General features: G+C 37.5%; 1 protein-coding gene across 1 annotated transcript in view; it reads left to right on the top strand.

The window, feature by feature from the left end:
* The first annotated feature begins 912 nt into the window (after positions 1-912).
* Positions 913-18,654, top strand: part of LOC106883588 (ethanolaminephosphotransferase 1) — a 134,559-nt gene continuing 116,817 nt past the window's right edge. The window contains exons 1-2 of the mRNA XM_089357264.1: positions 913-987; positions 9,048-9,101. The gene's annotated coding sequence lies outside the window, so the exon portion shown is untranslated. The remainder of the gene's footprint in view (positions 988-9,047; positions 9,102-18,654) is intronic.

The raw sequence follows: 18,654 nt of genomic DNA, 5'->3' as shown, positions 1-18,654 counted from the left end.
TCTCACACAGACATACATCTTTAACGCTACAATAAATATCTGTTATTCATCTAATACGGTTGTGGTCTTTCATTACTGGTCATCTATGTTATCGTCGCATAACATATCATGTATATCATCATTTGATATATATATTTTGTGTTCGACCGTGTGACACGTTTAAATAAAAGGAGTCCTCTGTTTTTCCATTCGTCACCATTTCTCCTTTTATGAGTTCGCACGGTCGTCCCTTACAAATGTATTAGACACTAAGTCACAGTATACATGGATCAAAACGGTGTCCCTAGAGCCGTGAGGCCCCTATGCATCTGTTTACTGTTCGCATGCCTTAAGATGGCACTACCTGGTGATGTTCAACCCAGTGTATGAAACACACAATCCGGTACTACTAAAGCAGCACGGTCCCGAGCGCGCGGTCGCACAGTCGCACAGTTCCGCGTCCGCACTAGCTAGTCGTGAGTGGTCGATCCTAGCCCTGACCCTGTCTCTAACCCTAACCCTAACCCTGTCCCTAACCCTATCCCTAACCCTAACCCTAACCCGCGTGTGCAAATGAATACGTGTTTAGGGTTAGGGTTGGGGTTGGGATCGACCACTCACGACTGGCTGGCGCGGACGCGCGGCTGCGCGTTCGGGACCGTGCTGCTTTAGTAGTACCACACAATCCTTCAGTCACTATAACTTCTGCTGACTATATATATAAAATATGTATGTGCGCGTGTTTGTGTCACGTTTTTCTTTAGTCTTTTCCTCTGCTACTACTACTCTCTCACTTACTCTCTCTTTCTCTCTCTCTCTTCCATCTCTATATTTCTCTCTCCATCTTTACATAAATTCCAACAGTCTTTTGCAACGACATCTCTGATTGGTCAATAGAGCATATATTACCGATCAAACGCTCGCATTTACAATATTGTCTGCTCTATCAAGATGGCTGATATAGTCGGTCTCACACCGTCTATTCTTGCCGGTTTTGACAAATACAAGGTATGTTTAATGTTGTTTCTTGTTCTGCCTATACCTATTCAGTTCTGCCAACATAAACTCACTCAAGACTATTAAATGTAACCGTGTTGTCTATAAAAATGCACTATTTACCCTCTCCTTTCGCTTTTCATTTACCATGTTTTCTCTCTCACACAACTTTCATTTTATATTTCACACCAAACACTGTCCGAGTATCCTCGGGTTGTTAAATGAAATATTTATGTAATACCTCGATTTAAACGAGAAGAGGGGAAACGGGGGCACAAACTGAATGCTCGGCTAATGACCAAGCATTTTTTCTTAATTTTCTCGTGAATGTATTTATCTCTGTATTTACTATGGAAGATATGTGAAATGTTGCTTTTATAATTTTGCCGTAAAAAGTTGGTGGGACGAGATAGAAAAGATATAAGATTTGTTGTTTGGTCGTTTAAAAGGTTTCCTTTCCCTTCAGCATTGGCATCGTCGTTGTTTTCTGGAAATTCCCTGACTGCTTTGCATGCACCCCATAAATGAATCTTAATAAACCATTTTAGAACGAAACCAACTGTTGCCGACATAGCCTATTATTTCTGTTTTAGCTAACCCATGTCTACTGTCCACTTTCGCTTCTTTGAGTATCGATTCACTTACATTGCTATACATGCATTGTTTTGAAAAAGAAAACGTGACTATTTCTAGATCTCATCTCTCTGTCCCTTTATAGCACATACCTGACCGTCAGATGGGTGTCAGGCGCAAGAGAGCACCGAGCTATATACTTTGTTTCTTGTAGTTTGATACCTATGTTCAGAATCGCTAACCATATTGTAATAATGCACCATTTAGTTCTCTCGTTCAACCATACAAGTTACAATAAAATAGAGGTAATTTCATAACCTAGTTGGACTCTTTTAGCCCCTTTTTACATTCCAAGGAAACGAACATACGAATGATTCCTTAACCTGGTCGTTGAAACTGTTACAGATAGACAAATTTCCTTCCTATTTCACCCTACCATCTCTCTAAGCTTGCTCCATCGTAACTGAACCTAGGCTACACAAACAACGATCGAGAAAGAGATCTCTCGGAGCGGTACAGTATAATTGAAATGAATACTTCGAAAGGAAGAGAAAATGATTATGAATGGCAAGAGAAAATGAATAAGGTGGCGGATAGGCCGAGGTGTTGGAGGAGTGTCAACAAGAATTGCCTCACGATATCCATTCGCTGCGCTTGGAGTTTAAATCCCGGTTAGGTCACCTTGCGTTTCATTCTTCCAAGTTCGATAAAGTACCTGTTAAGTATTGGGTGGGGGGGCATTCTTTTCTCTCTGTCCATGATACGTTTGGCTCGGAGAAGGGGTTCACTTACAGTGTCCCTTTCCCCTGAGAAGATTGAACGAAAGGTTAACGATCTCAAAGGAAAGCTGATATAATGTGACTGTGTGGTAAGAAACTTGCTATCCAACCACATGGTTCCAGGTTCAGTCCCAGTGCGTGGCAACCTGGTCAAGTGTCTTCTACTGTAGCCTAGGGCCGACCAAATCCTTATGAGTGGATTTGGTTGACGGAAACTGAAAGAAGAGCGGTCGTATATATATATATATATATATATATATATATATATATATATATATATGATAGGAGCAGTGCGTCCATTACGACGACGAGGGTCCCGACTGATACGATCAACGGAACAGTTTGCTCGTGAAATTAACTTGTAAGTGACTGAGCACTCTACAGACACGTTTACCCATAACGTAGTTCTCGGGGAGATTCAGCGTGACACAGTGTGACAAGACTGGCCCTTTGAAATACAGATTTTACTCATTTTTGCCAGCTGTGTGGACTGGAGCAACGTGAAATTAAGTGTCTTGTCCAAGGACACAACGCGTCGCCTGGCATCGAACGCACGACCTTCCAATCGTGAGCCGAATAGCCCTAACCACTAAGCTACGCACCTTCACACACACACACACACACGTGTGTGTGTGTGTATCTTTGTGTCTGTCTGTCTGTCTGCCCATCACTTGACAACTGGCGTTGGTGTGTTTACACGCTGTTAGAATAAGCGCTAGGCTTACAAAGAATAAGTCCTGGGGTTGATTTGTTCAACTGAAGTTGGGGCTCCGGCATGGCCACAGTCAAATGACTGAAACAAGTAAAAGAATAAAAGAATAATTCGTTGTGTTAATAAAATCTAGTCCCTAAATTTTTGTTGTTAAACTTAGGTAAGAGTTGGTGGTTAATTACAATTTTCATATTTGAGAACCTGTTTTTCATAGGAGTTTCACATTTATCTACAACTTTAGGTTAAGATAAGGGCCATAAACAGATATAAATAAACACTTAAATATTCAGCTTGTAATTTTGTGTCAAAATCCTTTTTGTCCTTAATATCCACTTACACATGGAGGCAATGACAAATGATGGAGACCTTTGGCAATATGCTGTGCTTGTGAAGAAGACCCATCAAGCCAAGTGAAATCGTAGATGTGGCAGATACTGGTGTCATGCAACTGGCACCCGTGCCGGTGGCATGAAAAAGCACCCATTACTCTCTTGGAGTGGTTGGCGTTAGGAAGAGCATCCAGCTGTAGAAACCATTCCAAATCAGACTGGAGTCTGTTGCAGCCCCTCAGCTTACCAGCCCTGGTTAAACTGTCCAACCCATACCAACATGGACAATGGGTGTTAAACAATGATGATGATATGCACTTCTAACCTAATTATCAAGGAGAGTCAATGTGTTTGTATGACAAGGCTGGTCCATTGAATTATAAGGGACAGTCAAACCAGTAGGCTTCCAAACATTTTCTGTCTCACCTATTTAACTCACAATGCTTGGGTTCAACCTGAAGCTATGTTCTGCATCTTGGGCAAGTAGAAACAAATTTGGGATGTCTTGATTGAGAATTCTTAACCAGGTGAGCTCAACTGTTGTTAGAAAACTAAAGATATATAAGACAGTTAATGTTTCCCAATTGATTATTCAAGTGCATTGATCATAGCAGTGATGCATTGCTTAACTTTGCTGATTGGATAAGAACCAGTGTTTTCAAGCTGATATACTTGTAAATTAGTCTACAATGGGAGTGTATATATATCAATAACATGTTCAGTCTTTGCTGTCATTGATGCCTATTTTATTGACCTTAATTCAAGTTGAATCAAGAACAATAAAACATGACACTGGGTGTTGTAACTTATCTAAATTTGTTGTTGTTACAATCTTAAAAATATTTTTAGTTCAAACATGAAGCATTCGTTTGCTAGTGCTTCATCTATATTAGGTCTTACCATTAACTTACTAATTACTTTTAACTTATGTAATGTCAATGACCTGATGTATATTTCAAGTTTCTTGTGACCAAGTTGTTGGTGACTAAACCAGCAATCCCACCAACTCTGCTTTGGGGAATTCAGTAATTTTTAAAACCTGTCAAAGATTGGATGAACTTGGAAGTCAGTGGTCATTTGGTAACATGTGTCTATGCATGTACATTGATATTTACTTGCATTTTTACATGGGAAAAGGGTAGTCTTATTTGAAACTGGTGATATTTGATGTCTCTGACCATTTCTCCATTTGTTTTCCCTTTTTGTTAGCTTCAGATCTTTAGCGACACTTTTGCATATAAAATTTTATGTGTGGGCGCTTTTTATACCTCATTTTTTTTTGCTTCTTTCTTGCTCAAGTGTCTGATTTGAAGCAAAAACCACTACATTACATTTGCTTTGAATATATTATATTAGTTTGGTTATTCCATCTATTATTAAGCTCTTCATAATCTTCACCAGTTATAGTAATCTTTTTGAAAACAAGATGCAGTGAGTCCCATTTCCTAAAAGGAAAACATCCTGGACCCTTCTAACTACTGTCCTATCACATTTACTTCCTACATTTCAAAGGGGATTGTAACAGCCATTAAGAATAACTCCCTTCATTACATTGAATACATTGAATCTCATTTCCTTTTTAATGACCACCAGTATATCTTTTGCAACATCAAATGTTCCAGTGTCCTACTCTCATATGTTACCTGTAGAGTTCCACACTTAATAAATTTAGGGAAAGTAGTATTGTTACCTTCAACAGTATTAAAACTTTTAAACCTGTCTAGCATGCAAATCTGCTAGCAAAACTGTTCTATCTCCTGTCTCTTGTGTTGCTGACTCTCTGTCAGATCAACTATTATGGCATATGTTGAGCTCTCTCTGGCCTGTATTCTGTCAACTTTGATGTGACCTCAGGGTTCAATTTTGTCCTTCACACATTTTCTCCTATATGCTAGCAATCTATTTTCTGTCACTTCTAACAATGCCCACTTTTACACTGATGATAGCACCTTTCATTTCTCCCTAACCTAATTTTAAGCATTATCAACATGCATCATACACTCCCCCATACCAAACCTGCACTGGCTTCATAAACAGAGAATTCATAAATATCTTTCATTGAGGTCTTGCCAATCCTATCTCCTTCGACAATACAAATATAAAAATCACTACACACATTGATAAAAATTTATTCCCCACCACCCCAAATACAAGCAGCATGCAACTAGAAACCTCAAATTTGCTATGAATGCTAGATCTCACCATCAGTGAGGACCTCTTCTGATGAACACATATCCTTGACATAACAAACACGGCATTACAAAACTTCAGCACCAGAAAATATTTCAGATATTAATCGTCTACAAAGCTCAACTTTTGAAATGGAGCACTATTCCTGTAACTAGGTCTGCAGATGCTACACACACACACACTCCTGGATATCTTAGACTGCATTCAAAGAAAGGCCATTTGACTGACTGGCCTATTTGACATGCTGCCTTTGCCAATGTTACTGTGGTCTCTGATTTTGAGAGCTGGACAACTGGTCTCACTTATGCACTCTCAATTTGCTTCTCTCTCTTTCACTATCTGTATCATTTAAATCCTCACTCCCCATTAAGGTCTCTCTAACTACCTCCCCAGAACTCCTTCCTGCACATATTTTATTTGCAGTCATCTATTTGCAACCATTTAAGAGGAATATTAACAATGTGTATTACTGGTCTTAGGGGGCCAGTGAAAGATATGGGTACAGAACCCTTCTACTAGACTGGGCTGATAGAAATCTTTTTTATTTGATCAAAATCAAGTCAATGTAGTCACTTATTTTGTTAGAAACAGTAGCTGAATGTTCCTCAAACCACATGCTACTGAAATAAAGGACATATTGGTTAATGTAATCTCTGGTACACTATACATAGATAAAAACATAAAAACTGATAGTCTAGTTACAATTGATCAGAGATCTACTGAATCGGGGCTACCTAGGGCTAAATAACTCAATCAATATCTTCTTTTTCAGCATACAGCTACCAGTTCCTTTTTTGGAAAAATCATTCTAGCAAACAGAAAAGTGGGATATTTTTGAATATCTATTTTGAAATTGGCACATGACCACAAATTATAGAGGAGAATATAATCAAATATATCTCATTTTATGTACGTCTTGCAAGGAAAAGTTTACTGGTGAAGGTTTCATCTCTTTGCAGCTCCAACTAATTATTGTCTCTCTCTTGTCTAAATCTGAGTAGCCCCCCCTCCTCTACAACAAAAAACCTGCTCTGCCCTCTTCTCTTAAGCTTTAACCCCTCATCTCTTTGTATAAGGACCTGCCTTGTGGTTTATAGTCTTGTAAGTTACACAGTAACCCCACTGGTGCTATTGGGTAATAAAAAAAGCACCACAGTATCCACTATACAGTGGTTGACATTAGGAAGGGCATCCGACCATAGAAATGATACCAAAGAAGATACTGGAGTACAATGCAGTCCTTGCTCTTGCCGGGTCCTACCTAACCATCCAGCCTATACCTGCAAGGAACCTGGATGTTAAATTATGACGATGAATGTAAAAGGATGCGAATAAACAGTAAAACTAATTTTCCCTGGTAGTTTACAGATTCTATTTTTTGTCACCTTATTGGATTACATTAATCATCAGATTTAATTAACTCATTTTAATTTTTCTGTTTATCTCTTCTGAAGCATCCTCCAGTCTTTTTTTTTTTTTTTTTTTTGATGTTCTTTGATAGTTGTAACATAATTACATCTCCTTTGTACAGGCAGTGATGGTTGCAATTGATTGATTCATAAACATAAACAACAGTTTTGGCTGTGTGGTAAGAAGTTTGCTTCCCAACCACATGGTCCCAGGTTCAGTACCACTGCATATCACGTTGGGCAAGTGCCTTCTATTATAGCCTCGGCTGACCAAAGCCTTGTGAGTAGATTTGATAGACGGAAACTAAAGAGAGAAGTCTGTCTTTTTTATATATATAATTTTGGGACTGCCATGTTGGCTTGGCGATAACTATTAATTTCCAGTACTGCTGCCGTAGTCTCCTTTAGAGAGACTTAGAAATATTAATAACTATATATATATATATATATATATATATGTGTGTGTGGTGAAGCAAATATTTGCTGGTCCCTTAATTATGTTTATAAAAATATTTGAACTTTTAAATAAGTTCTCCACCGATAATGGTGCTTACATACCGAAGGGCTTGGTGAAAATTATTAATTGTTGATTTATTAATAAATTGATAATCCTTTACCCTTTTAATTTGTAATAATTATTCACTCCCTGTTAGTAAACGCAGATTCTCTGCGGTATTGCTTGTCACACACATGGTAATTTCTTGAAGGAAGGATAGCTGGCCAAGGTAGATTCGGTTATGCTTTCAGATCTGTGTTGATGTAGAATGTTACTCGTTCATGCATGCACAGTTTGCTAGCATAGTCGAATTTACTACTGGAATATCGTATCGATGAAGGAAATTGAGTATTTATCACTCATAATCCAGAAACGCGTCTACGATTAATCTTCGGAATGGTTAGTTTTCATTGTTTTTTCTTCTTGTTTTTGCCTTTGTGAGTTACAAGTAATGCTATCTGTTGGAGTCTCAGCTTTTTTAGCTGCTATTTCTGAACTTCGGTATGTGGTGAAGCAAGTATTTGCTGATCCCTTAATTATGTTTATATATATATATATATATATATATATATATTCAGTTGTGGAAGCAAGGATTAGAATCGAAGGACCTTATAGTCAACCTAGCAAAAACCAAAGTCTTAATAAGTAGGAAGGCAGACAAGCCACAAATCCCTTCAGTTAATTAAGGCGGTGCTCCAGCATGGCTGCAGTCAAAATGAAACAAATTAAAGATTGTTAGTTTTCTAGAGAATCCATATTATAGATACTTAATAATTGACTGAGTTTATAGAATAATTGCTTCATGAAAAAAAAAGTGTTGACATATTGTATGTTAGACTGAACAAAAGCTTTATGTACGAGGAGGTGATGAAAAGTTCCTGTCTTTGGGTATTAAAAAATACAGGAGGATCGGTTAATTATGATTTTATTCAACATATTCCCCTTTCAGATTCACACACTTATTACAGTGGTCCTTCAGTTTTCCTAAACCCTCTAAAAGAACTTAGAATGCTGGGTGCCAACCATACTTTTCATGATACCCTAAAAGCTAGGAGCTTTTCAGCACTCACTCATATTATTTAATAAATAGGTAACATTAGTTCATACAGTGCTATGTAAGCAGTGGAGATGCTGTATTTTGTTAACTTGTTTGGTTTAAACCACATGTTCCCCTAACTTCTTGGAGAAAGATGGGAACCATCAAGCCAATTTTTCTATAGATACAATTTATTTAAACGAATACTTTAGTACGACCACTGTTACCAAATGAGTTATGGACTTATTTTCACCATATTGTAAACATTAGAAAATTACTATTTTTTAAAATCTCACAAGAGATATTCAGCAACAGTACTTTGGAGTAAAGATTTTTGCCAACATAACATGGCAGTCCTGGTTTAGGATGAATGTTGCTGTAATTTAGCCCCAGGAGACATTTTACTATTGTAGTTTTTCTCAGTGGTTGATGAAATAACTATTTGTAAAGTATTTAATTGCTTATGAAACCCCCATCGTATCTATTGTTTAAAATATTCACCAACTTGTATATAACACATACTGATTCTCTATCTGCTTCATTTACAGTATTTTCAGTGAGAAAACTGCAGTGATTGACTGTTCTATTATTTAAATCTAAAGGTAACTGTTAATTCAGCTCTATAAATACAGTGCCCTTGCTGCTAATGGTAGTGAGCTATAATTGTCCTGCTTTCAGATAGACTAGTCCATTGAGAGTCAAATGCTGTGCTTATTTATGGACATTGTACCAGTGATGGGAGAGAAATTCTCACTCCACTCAACACCTAATATCCTAATAATCTATAATGTTACACCTTTTCGTTAGAATCAAATAAATATGAATAGCAAACATTTTAACACCATTTGATCTGCTTAAGCAGGGGTTAGCTAAGTAACAGGGACAGTGATGCCTTGCCATTTTATCCCAAGTGCTGGTCAATAAATCTATGATAATTCCATCTGTTACTGTCCTGTCTTTTTGTATATCTAGAAAAGTGTTATCCAATGTATTCTACTTTTATGAATGATAGTGTATTTTTTTTAGGGAGCTTTAGCTGCTATTTCCAGCAAGTTGAACAGCTAAATTGCAGTTCTTTTAGGTTTGTCGTAGATATTATTGTATGAGTATCTCCTTTTAACATGGAGGTAATTGAGTAAATGTTTCATTATGACTCATGGCATCAATTACTCTGGTTGTTCATCACCTGTTCCAATATGCTGCATATATTTCCTCTTATTGATCTGGAAGTTGATCTTGGTAGTATTAGCACCTAAAATAGCTATCTAGCTGGCTGTTCATCAGTTATACAGTCTGGACCTTCATACTGCTGTTGAGCTATTGTTCTGCTATCAAGTCTTGTGTGGTCAATCTGCTTGAAACTTCAACTCCTGACCGACTAAATAAATACTTTCTCTTAATTTGGAACAAAAATGTTTTTGCCAAAAGACAGAATATAACACCTTTTAGAGTTCACCTAATATTCTGGTATTACCAATTTTCATTGGTTGAATTTTAACTCTATAATCTTGGGTTAATGGACTATCACTCCTACCACTGCCACTCCCATTTTTCTATGATGTTTTCAGCCTTGTTTCCTTACCATTATCTGTTTTCCATATTTTATTTTCATCTCTTTTTCACCCTGTCATTTCTGTCTTTTCTCTGCTATCTCTCTCTCTTCTTTCCTTCTACTTATTTCCCTTCTCACATTCTCTGAGCGTATCCCTCTCCCTCTTTTATCCTCATCTTTTTCCCTCCTTGTCAATGTCTCTTGTCACCACTGAATTATCCTCCTGTCTTCTCTCTCTCATTTCCCCTTTCCTCTCAACCATATATTACCATATGTCTAACCTTCTCTCACATACAAACACTATAAGCATAGCAAATGGCAAATTCACAGATTTAAAGTAATGCTCTCAAAAATGTGATGAGCTCAATTCTTGTATTGATGTTATCTTGATTTAAAACTCAGAAAAACAATCATAGTTATTGTAACAATAATGCTAATTTCCTATCTAAGCTCCCTGTGTCAGCTTCTCTTGTTGTCATGACTTACAACTTTCGAAATCTAATAAAAGAAAAAACTGCTGATGAAGCCAAGCTAATGAAAAATAAGAGGCTAGAGTTCATTAAGAGCAAGAATGTTAGGGCATCAGACAAAATGTCTTGCTGTAATTTTTGTAGATCTTTACGTTTTGAGTTCAAATCCTGTCACAGTCAACTTTGCCTTTCATCCATCAGGAATCGATAAAATAGAGTTCCAGTCAAATATTCAATTTAATGGGTTCAATTTAAAGGACTGACCTTTTGCCTTAAGTTTTTAGGTCTTTTGTCTACGTTAGAAACAATGTAGAAAATAGCGAATGAGGGAGCTTCTACCAAGGTGCTTGTCTTGTTAGAAATTGCAACCAAATCTTCACTGACACCTTTCAAGCTTCATGGAAGAACATTTTGGATAATGTAGCCCCTTGATGGAATACCTTTGATCATGGATCTGCTGGATCCAGTCTGACTTAAGGCTAAACTATGACTAATTATAAATCCATTCTTTGTGGATGAATCCCAACGAGTTCTATCATAATTTCATTAATTCTCGTTTTTCATTTCACATTGCTGTAATTAGTTTAGATAAAATGCTTTGTAAATTTCTAATGACTTTATTTTAAGAATGTAAATTAGATGCTACATAGCAAATTAATCTGAGATTATTATTATGCTTGCATTCAGTAAATGCTTTGTGTAGTGACTGTAGATTCAGTGGAAGTCTGGTTGAGTATTTTTTGAGAATGTAGCTGTATCCTGGTATGTAATACTTATTATGAATGTCATATGTAAAAGAGTATAGAAGGTGAAGTTGATGACTAACAATTTGCTAGATACCATTTTCAATTGGATTGTTAAAGGAATTAGAATTATATTCCGTAAAGACATTCGAGCGAGATCGTTGCCAGTGCAACCGAACTGGCTCCTGTGCAGGTGGCACGGAAAATACACCATTTTGAGCGTGGCCGTTGCCAGTATTGCCTGACTGGCCTTCGTGCCGGTGGCACGTAAAAGCACCCACTACATCTCGGAGTGGTTGGCATTAGGAAGGGCATCCAACTGTAGAAACTCTTCCAAATCAGATTGGAGCCTGGTGTAGCCATCTGGTTTCACCAGTCCTCAGTCAAATCGTCCAACCCATGCTAGCATGGAAAGCGGATGTTAAACGACGACGATACGATGACAGACCCTTGTAACTAATGTCAACTTGAAAACATTGAGTTAAAGGCGGCATAAAATATATTATTGCCATTGTTTTCCATTCACTTTCTATATGGAGTTGGGTTAAATGGAGTGAAGGACCATATCTCTTTATATCTGACTTGGTTTCTATGACTGGTTATCCTACCTTACACCAACCACTTCACAGAGTGTACTGAGTGCATTTTATTATAGCACTAGCATTAGCATCTTGTCATGTCTTCAACAAGACTAAACAGTCCTCTCAATCCCACACTTTGCAGTGAACTGGGTGCATTTTACTATGGCACCAGTACTAGAAAGGATTACCATGTTCTTGACAAGACTAAAGGATCTTGTCTAGCACCCCATATCTCATTTCCTAACTATTTTGCAAAGTATCCTAGATGAAATCATAGTGGCACCACCCCCTTGGGAATTGCCTTGTACCGCATTAGAGTCCTCACTACTCTCCTGCATTTATTCACTCAGCGACCTAGCTAATGAATCGAATAAAAGAGAACAGAAGAGCCAAGATGAATAGGAGTGTGATAGAAATATAATTACATATATGTGTGTGTGTGTGTGTGTGTTGTGGCATTTCATAGTTTTGTTAAGTTTTAATGTGCTATAAAAAATGTAATGACTTGAATGCCAAGCAGTCTCTCTACAGTAAAGTTTCTATCATTTATATGTCTTTGTGAGATGTTTCTCTGAAATAAAATATTATAACTAAACATCATCCCACACTTATACACACATTGTTATATACACTGGTATTTTAATGTAACACCTGTTTCCAGTGAAAATATTAGCTTTTACACAACTCATTAAATGTATTATTTATTAATTCTTATATCAGAACAAGCATTTTCAGCTTAGCTCAGAATTTCCAGAGGACACTCTTTTGTGACTATTTGAAGCTAGTCTTAGAGCAACTCAGTATCTTGATATGATGACCGAATCAGCTCAAAACGTATGCCTGGAGATATACTGGCTTTCTGAGTGAATCCTTGTTTTTACACATGTCTCTTTGATAGGTTTTTTTTTGAGACAAAATATTGCAGTTTACTGCCATTCCATGTTTGTATTCACATTATAAATATTATTAGTCAGTTGGCACTCCGTCGGTTACGACGACAAGGGTTCCAGTTGATTCGATCAACGGAACAGCCTGCTCGTGAAATTAACGTGCAAGTGGCTGAGCAATCCACAGACATGTGTACCCTTAATGTAGTTCTCGGGGGGGAGATTCAGCGTGACACAGAGTGTGACAAGGCTGGCCCTTTGAATTACAGGCACAACAGAAACAGGAAGTAAGAGTGAGAGAAAGTTGTGGTGAAAGAGTACAGCAGGGTTCGTCACCATCCCTTGCTAGAGCCTCGTGTTTAGGTGTTTTCGCTCAATAAACACTCACAACGTCCGGTTTGAGAATCGAAACCGCGATCCTATGACCGCGAGTCCGCTGCCCTAACCACTGGGCCATTGCGCCTCCACATAAATATTATACACATCTGTATTTCATGAATTATATTTGTGTGTGTGTTTTTTAATGTTTTCTCATACTAATATATTTTCTATTGTAACCAACTCGTTTGATATAATTTTGTATTAGTTGTAACATAAAGCTGTTGGTATTTAATCCCAAGTTAGTCCTGATTGAGCAGACCTATGATTAAAGGTACTCAGCCTTGATCATCTTGTCTTATTTCGTAATGATGTGTGTTGGACTACATATAACAGATATCAAATGGGAAACTCTATCTGTCTTCTGGGTTTTGACACCATCACTTGACTGTTTGTTGCTTTATACAAAGTTCACTCTGTAGTGACCATTTGAACTAAATCTTAGAATAACTCTTTATGTGATGACTCTTTCTAATGTAGTATCACAGGGGTCTTAGTTTCTTTCCCCAGTTTACTCCACAAGCCATAAATTCTCTGCTTTTCTCTAAGCTATAAAAAGACATTATCCAATGTCTTCTTCCTTTTTTAAGACAATAGGGTGTGATTTGAGTAATATTTTGCTCTTATTTCTAACAGGTGGAGTAATCATTGTAGGCTTCTTTGATGATCCAACATCTATTTTGCCATATATTCATGCCAAAGAAGCTGGTTTCTGTGTGTGAAGAATTTAAATTATCTTACATTGAATAAAAAGTGGTTCAATTAATTGAATCAGCATTGTAAATCACTGAAGAAAACCCCCCCAAAAAACAAGCAAAACTACAGCAAATCTATAAAATTACATATGTCTGATCTACATTAGGGACTAAGTTGTGTGGTTGAGCAATTCTGTGTTGGTTTTAAACAACAGCAGCACATCAGTTGGTCAATAATGATGATTAGTTTCCATGTAAATGATGTAGATGGGACCTATCTCTAGGACATACATTTCTCAGGTAGATGGTACCTGTATATGGGGACATGACCAAGTAAATGACAAATAGAATGCAGCTGTCTTTGGTAATATGTATTTTTAAAATAGACTGCACCTGTATTACGTGGGAAAAGCTTCTCTCTCTGAAGGCAGACAACACCTGTCTCTGCTTATATATATGTATGTGTATGTATATATATATATATATAAAACATTGATTATCATATCAGTTTCAATCAATTTAATTTTGACGATAGACTAGTACAGAATCTTCATGAATGGCAGAAGATATAATATTACTTTGTTCTTTGATTTTATCCAAAACTCATGCAAGGAAAGAATGAGTGGAAATATGTTGTCATAAATTTGGTATCTATGGAAATTTATGTATTTGCATGGTAATTAAGAGTTTAAAAAAGGTATAAAAAAAACCCCAACAAAAACTGAATTTATTGCTACCCCCTACCCACTTTCATGAGCAGAGTAATGCTTAGTTCCTGCCTTCATGGACAAGAGTAATATACTGCATATAAAGCACCACTTTCGTGTCTACTACAGGGTTGGAATTTGGTAGCAGCACCTTAATCACCTCACTGTTTCCCCTACTGCTGCAACTCCATACCAGCATTATCCATCGCTACTGCTACCACTCTTAGCTTCGTACCACTGCTGTCATCACTGCTACTATTGCAGCCCCATAACTTCACTGTCCATGACTGCTGCTTTAAGCTATATCCCATTACTGCTTTTACCACAGCACCATACCAATACTCCACCGTTGCTGCTGCTGTTGTAGGCTCTACTACTATAAGCTCCATACCATCACTGTCCATCACTACTAACACTGCATACTCCAAAGCGCCATAACTACTGCTACTACGAGCATCACGCCCTCACTGTCCCATTACCTAAAACCAACCTGATTCTTCCACTTGTCAGTCTTTCTGTGTCTCATACTAAACCAAACATTAAACATATCTACACCACTTTTCTCTATAAATATCAACATGAGCAATATTTTAAACCTCATAAAGTCCTGCAAAATTTACCTGTTATCGCTCTGCTTACTCTCACCACTAGTAATATAAAAAAAAATCTATGTAAGCAAAGCAATACCACCCCAACTGCTCACAGTGTTCCAGTGACGAACATATGTGTATGAGATAATAATAGCTGGAATATTAGTTGTGGTCAATCTATTACTATTCATCAAATTTTTACAACATTTTAGAGGCAAAAATCGAGTAATATTCTTTATATTCTGGCTTTTATCAAATGCTAATTAAAAGCACTTTAATGATATCCATCCTTCAATCTTATCACCTTCTCTCCAATTCATATTAATCATTGACTACCCCTCCACCTTTACTTTCCATTTGTTACATTTACCCCTACCCCATCTCTAACCATCTCCCACTCTCCTTCTACACTCTCTCGCATCCTCTACCCATTTAACTTTCTCAGTCCTTTCTCTTCACACTCTTCCATTTCCCTTCTTGTATCTTGAGGATATGCTGTGATACCTCACCAGGATCATCTTTTTCTCTCTTTCCACCCTGATTATTCTTGTCCACCCACCATATATTGTGTGAGGGAACTAGATATTTCCTCTATGGCAAGAAACCTGTTCCTTCCCCATCTTTCATACTTTATCTTCTTGATACTGCATAAAGCTGTCTCCCTCTCTACTATTCTCCCACTCAATCAGACGATTTATTTAGTCCTGTGTGACACGTATCAACATGTATGCATGCATGCTTGAACATGCTCACACACATGCATACACTCAGATGCACACACATGCATACACTCAGATGCACACACATGCATACACTCAGATGCACACACATGTAAATGATGGGCTTCTTCACAGTCTCTGTCTACTAACTTCACTCACAAAGGGCATAAGTCAGCCCTGGTCTACAGAAGAAGACACTTGCTCATGTTGCTGTGCAGTGTGATTGAACCTGGAACAACATGGGTGTGAAGCAAACTTCTTTAGCATGCATCTTGCCTGCACATACCTTCACCAGCTTAATAAGATTTTCAGGTGTGACAGCAACTGTCATCAGCATGTAATGATATACCACATAATTTCTTTCTTTTTTTTTCTATTTTGTTTCGTGTTTTCTGTTTCTGTGCCTCAATGTGATATTTCTAAATATGCAGAATAGAATGATTAGGCTCAGAGGTGTAAAAAGCATGTGCTATTAAATAATGTTTATAGTGTTATGTAACTTCCTGATTATTTTTAGATGCAGGTCATGTTTAGCGCATGCTTCAGTTTCATGTGCAAACTCACTGCACACTGTCATAATATTTGCATTGTATTGGGGGGTACAATGTAACTATCAAGATATTTTGTTTCATCACATTCTCTTTCCATAAGGAGTAGTCTGAAAGAAATGTTGTGTATCCAAACTTATTAATCCATTTTCACCACAGTTCCCTATCTGTAGCATAATTAGTAGATTCGTTTAACAAATTGCTATATCTTGTTACATTGTTAGGGAAATGTATTACTTTCCAAAAGCCCCCTCAACATAATAAAAATTTATATCTTCATTTTTGCCATTCATATTAGTGTGCTGTGGTATATTTTTTTTTTTTTCTCAAAATATGTTCAGTCAGAACAAATCCTAATCCATCATTTGGTTTAAACCTTCCATCTGCCCTGCTTTCCTTGAGTTCCTTTTCGTGGAGTACTAATTCTGTTTCAAACACTCGACCCGAGTTCTCAGTCTGAGTTTATCTTGATGTCCCCTACCCAGCTTCTGAGTTCATGCAAAAGGTTGGTGGCCATTCTCTTGACTGAGCTATGAAACCAAAGTAGAAACCAGTCAAAATCCTGCACTGTATGAAATGAAATTGCACTACATCATTAAACTAAATTGGAACATGTGAAATAATCAAGCTTATAAGGGATCCTCTATGTAGTTGGTGACCTGCAACAAATCACATTTCACCATCTTAAAAAAGGGACATTACACGTTGGTTATAATAGTCCTGGATCATAATGAGAGGAAGTAAGTTGTGGGTGTTCATGTTTTGAAAGTCTGATCATATCTCTATGACCATTACCTCATGTTGTTTGACCTCGAGTCAGCCATGTCAACCTTCAGTATTTCACCCCAGTCTAGATTATTTGATAGAACCAGCTACAATAGTTACAACGATGAAACCCCAGATCAATTGAGCTAATCTTTATAAACATTCTATTACCATGCTTAACTATAAATGTGTCTAGTTTTCCCCAAGTGATGTGAGCCTTTTGTATGTCAGCAAAGCATTAGTAATTAAGAGGCTTATTGCTGGTTGTTGCTATATTGTTTCAGTAGGGTGATTAGTTTGGGATTAATTGCAAGTGTGATGTTCAGTGTTATATATATTTACATTTCTACTTTACATTTGTTTCACTTGTTAGAACACATGGTATATCTCATGCAGTCAGTTAGATCAGGGTAGAGGGAGCCTCTTGCATGTAGGATACATGGTATGCTTCATGTGACCAGTTAAGCCAGAAACGGGGTACATTTTGCATTTTAGGATATGTGGTATAATTAATGGTTAGTTACATTGTATAGAGAACCCCTTTGCATGTCAGGACAAATAACATACCTCAGGTGTTTAGTTAGACATGGGTGGGGGTGAAAGCCGGTGCACGTGGGCGAAGTTTCATTCACATTGCGACTGTTTCCACTGATATTCTCAAAAAAATCTATAAGGAAACAACAGTATTTAATCCTTTACCTTTAAACTGGCTATAATCGGCCTAAATATTCTACCTGTGTTATGTTCAAACTGGCCAGATCTGGCCTACCTTACAATATCTATGAAATAATGCATAATTAATTCCAAACAATATGAATAGATAAGTATTACATTTGACAAGTAATCTGAATATTGAAGGGTTAAGTCTTAATACCAAAACATTCTTTCCCATCCCAGTTACGGAAAAACCGGACATTTTAATGTAGTGTGAAAGAAGGTAAGTTGTAAATCTAGTCGAGTTAACGGTTCCTCATGAAGATAATATGGACGCCGCTTGGGCTCGAAAGATTGACCGTTATGTAAACCTAGAGGAATGTGAAGACGCAAGCTGGAAAGTGGAGAATTTTCCAATCGAAGTTGGATGTAGAGGGTTTGTTGGACACAGTGTGAGACGACTGTTGTTATCGTTAGGCCTAACTCATCGTAAAGTAAATACCACCGTGACCGATGTCCAAACTACAGTGGAGAAGGCTAGCCACTGGATTTGGTTAAAAATAGACGATGAGCGATGGCTAGAGAAATATTGAGCTTTGTTTTTAATAACCAGTTGATCTAGCAAGCGGGGCCTCATATCAGTGATAGGGGCTGGTGCGCATTAATGCTATCGAGAGGTAGGCCCCGAAACGGCACGCATTCTCTCCCGATGACCCCATACACATGCTGGCTTCCAGTATGCAGAGTTCTTGACTGGTAGCACTTGCATGTGAGAGTTGTTTGCAAGACATCTACATTACAATTTTTATTCTTTTATATGTTTCAGCCCTAAGGCTGTGGCCATGTCAGTGCACTGAATCTTATAT

The sequence above is a fragment of the Octopus bimaculoides genome, chromosome 9 (genome assembly GCF_046866305.1).
Source record: "Octopus bimaculoides isolate indiv1 chromosome 9, ASM4686630v1, whole genome shotgun sequence".
Lineage (NCBI taxonomy): Eukaryota > Metazoa > Mollusca > Cephalopoda > Octopoda > Octopodidae > Octopus > Octopus bimaculoides.
This window is presented reverse-complemented; position numbering and strand designations above follow the sequence as displayed.